Source organism: Carica papaya, chromosome 4 (assembly GCF_054855325.1).
Source record: "Carica papaya isolate Zhongbai chromosome 4, ASM5485532v1, whole genome shotgun sequence".
Lineage (NCBI taxonomy): Eukaryota > Viridiplantae > Streptophyta > Magnoliopsida > Brassicales > Caricaceae > Carica > Carica papaya.
Genome location: NC_142312.1, coordinates 30,573,838 through 30,577,757, shown reverse-complemented (window position 1 = coordinate 30,577,757; position 3,920 = coordinate 30,573,838). Strand labels below are relative to the sequence as shown.

Here is a 3,920-nt window from a genome sequence, read left to right as displayed (position 1 = left end):
TCTTTTATTCAGATAAAAAACGAACAGATTTTTTCAATTCTTTTTTTTTTCTTTACCAAAGACCGGACTAAATTAAGATTAAGTTTCGGTAAAGTAATTTTAAAAAATTACCCATATAATAATTTTGTGTAATTAAAATTTTATTGAAACAATTTATTTATAGAAGTTAAATTAGAATATCATAATAATAAGCACATATACATTTAAATAATATGAAAAAGACCCACATTGGAAAAGTCTTTTGCATGGATAAATGACAAGTCACTTTTCATTTTGAAAGACTAAAAAACATAAAAAGAGAAATCTGAAAAGAAAAATTTCAGAAAAAAAAGTTCATAGATTTGCAGCACTTTAAGTTCCAAACTTTATGTGAGATGATGAAATAAAAAGTGGCCCAAAAGTTAATTTCATGAGGCTACATTTCAAAGAAGCTGCCCCTCCCATTCTCATGGAACCCATAATAGGTATAGTAGATTTTATACATGAGTTGTACACAACAAAAGATATATATACATATATATATATATATACATATGGGAAATGGTAGTTTTAGCCTTTTAATTGGGTTTTATTGTAATCAAAGTTATTTTTATCTATATTCGCATGTGTAAATTATTTTGTATAAAAAATTATCAGATTAATTGAATCTGGTTAAAAGTGATATGATACGGTTAAGAGTATATTGAATTTTAACGCATTAAGTTAAAGTCTGACCTTTTATTTTTTTGTCGATATCATAAATAGAGAAAGTGATAGAATTTTCAAGGACTACGTACTAATTTGAAGAATCTATCATATAATGTACAATTTTTTTCTACTATCAATTCAGGTACATTTTCGTTTCAAATATAATCTCAGTGATTTGATACGAAAACAATTTAGATTCGTATTTAGATTTGTGTCATTTATGAAATCATACGTTAATATGTGTAAATTTATCGTAACTTATATATTTGATGTATAATTTGACTAATAATACTCGTATCTCAAACCTTATAAACCCATTTCAAACTATACTTATTAACTAATGAATCTTAAAAATATTTAATTTGAATTAGACATTGAATTTCTTAAGATTCAAAACTTACTTCTACTAAAATCCGTCATTCAGACGATATTCTTAACATGTTTTACGAAATTAAAGGAATTAAACTAAAATATATATTCTCATACAATGTGTAACAACCCCGGAAAATATTAAAAAGAAATGAGTATTTAAATATATCGAATGCGGAAGCGAGATCAAAATTTCAGTTAACATCCCTTACACGAAAAACCAAAAACGTACTTAAAATATAAAAGGTTAAACTAACTAAGAAAGAAAACTCGAAAATAAACTATGCGTATGACTACAGAGTCTCTAGGCATCCCCTTCGTCGTCCTCCTGCGGAACGGGCTCGGGAACCATGTCTTCCTGATCTGAAATGGTTAATTAAGGAGTGAGCTACACTAGCCCAGTAAGAACATCACGATATCTCACCGTCACGGAGATAAAGGTGGGTAGAAAAACACAAAAAGACCAATGGAGCATAATTTACAACAAACTCGTTTATTAACATGAAAACCTTTACCATCCACTTACCTTGGTGGAATTTATGAAAACAATATGAGAAAAACAATAACATTATCATAATCATTGAATAATCTAAGCTGTAAAACATAACACTTATCACGCCTCTTGTAATTCAATCATTGTACAACATATCTTTTTTTCTCATTTACCAGCCTACTAGTATCCGTGGGGGTCCATAGGGGTTCCGCTACCCGTTAACCTTTAACATTCATAATCAGTTTCCAGGGCCGTCCCCATACCCCGTCCGGTATAGGCGCAAAAACCATGAACCTCAATACCCCGTCCGGTATGAGGGTGAAACGGGCCGTCCCCATACCCCGTCCGGTATGGGCGCCAAAACCATAAACCTCAATACCCCGTTCGGTATGAGGGTGAAACGGGCCGTCCCCATACCCCGTCCGGTATGGGCGCCAAAACCATAAGATCTCCATACCCCGTCCGGCATGTGAGACCACAATCCCGGTAGGGTTCCCTACGGACCTGGTCCGTCCACCATCTCCCAGGATATCTAGTCAGGCTGACCCCCATAATACAATTATCAGTCTACACAATCTTTCATTTTCCTTTTCCTCAATCAGCATCATCAATTCACATTTAAACAAGCAAATCGTAATTCATACCAAACAGACAACATACAGTATCAATTTTTCAGTCATTCAACCCATAATTAATAAAAACGTAGTACATGCACACAAATCTGTAAAATGAACACATCAAACCTCATTTTGCATTTAAAGCTGTAAACAGGCCAAATAACAGTAAATCATCAATCACACTAGACTCGGGCTCCATTAGCAACCTTAAGCAATTTCACACATGCGTTAATTCAAGAAATACCGTTTTATCATTTTGAACTTTAATACCGTGATAGGAAATAGGGTGAGGGGTCCTTACTTGTTTTCGGGATCCGAATACGATTCACAGTGCGCCTGCAGGCCGTCCCTAATTTTCCCTGAATTTTTCCCGGGGAACTGAAACACACTAACAGTACCTGCACGTGTTCCAAAAAAAATCCAAATTAGGCCCAGGGCCCCTTTCGGACCAAATCGCAACTCCGGCACGGCGGCTCTGCCGTGCTCCGGCGACGGCGAGTCGCCTCGGGTTGGCTGTTTTCGGCCGTTTTCGGCCGAATTCGGCCACGCTCGCATTGGTCCTTGTCAGAAAACAACCCTAGGGCCCTCGGGGGGCCAAAAAATCACGGAAAAACGGAGCTTACCGGCGGCGGCGCTCTCGGGTGCAGCGGCTCTCCGGCGAGGTTCGTGTTTTGGTGATTCGGCTCCGGTCAACCTGTAGAGAAAAGAATGGTGATCACGGTGATATAAAAATTGCATCGAACGGAGGCCGGGAAGGGCCTCGTCGGAGGCAAAAACCGAGAGGGGGCGCGGCGGCGCCGCTGGGCTTCGGCTGCGTATTCCGGCCGTTTGGCCGGGATTTCGGCCTCGATTTGGCCATAGGAGGAATCAGCGGGGAAAAACGAGTCGGGGGTATGAAATTTACCTCGATCGGCGGTCGAAAATTTCCCCGGTGCGGCGGCGAGTGGCGGCGGGTGGCGGCGGTCGGCCTCTGGTTCGTCTTCTCCGGCGAGCGGCTGGCGGCTAGGGTTTGTGGTCTGGTGTGGGGGTTCTATTTATAACCCCTTGCCTTTTGATCACAGCCGTTCATTTCGTTTTAATCTGGGCCGTTCGTTTTTGATTGAATCTGGGCCGTCCGTGCGTTTGAATCTGGGCCGTCCGATCGCGCGATTGATCTGGGCCGTCGGATCGCACCCACGCGGATCGCCAACGTGGTTCCTTTCGGAGTGACGCGATCTTGCCACGTGGCAGGCCCTGGTTGGCCGGGACTGCTGACCGGGCCTGCTGACGTGGCTGCTGACGTGGCGCCCCCCCCCCCTTTTTTTTTTTTTTTTTCCTCCTCCTTTCCGGGTGCTACAACTCTCCCCCCCATAAAGAAATTTGGTCCCCAAATTTGCCTCATTACTCTTGATCAAACAGATGAGGATATTGGGCCCTAAATTCTGATTCCAGCTCCCAAGTCGCCTCCCTAGGCGTGTGGTTCTGCCACAAGACTTTTACAAATGATATTTCCCGGTTACGGAGTATTCTGCTTTCTCGGTCCGTGATACTGACCGGTACTTCTTCATAAGACAAGTCCTCTCGGAGTGAAAGCGGTTCATGAGCCACGACATGAGAAGGGTCTGGATTGTACTTGCGCAGCATAGATACATGAAACACATTGTGAACCCGGGAGAGCTCAGGGGGCAGTGCAAGTCTGTAGGCAGTGGTACCAATCTTGTCTAAGATTTCAAAGGGTCCAATGTATCTGGGGTTTAATTTTCCCCTTCTGCCGA

At 41.5% G+C, this 3,920-nt stretch overlaps 1 long non-coding RNA gene across 1 annotated transcript; it reads right to left on the bottom strand.

The window, feature by feature from the left end:
* Nucleotides 1-1,835: 1,835 nt before the first annotated feature.
* On the bottom strand, nt 1,836-3,426 carry LOC148266549 (uncharacterized). The gene is made up of 3 exons (XR_015818213.1): nt 3,071-3,426; nt 2,790-2,860; nt 1,836-2,564 (listed from the first exon to the last, which is right to left on the bottom strand). It is a non-coding gene; the product is annotated as an uncharacterized LOC148266549 (long non-coding RNA).
* Between the last annotated feature and the right edge of the window lie 494 nt (nt 3,427-3,920).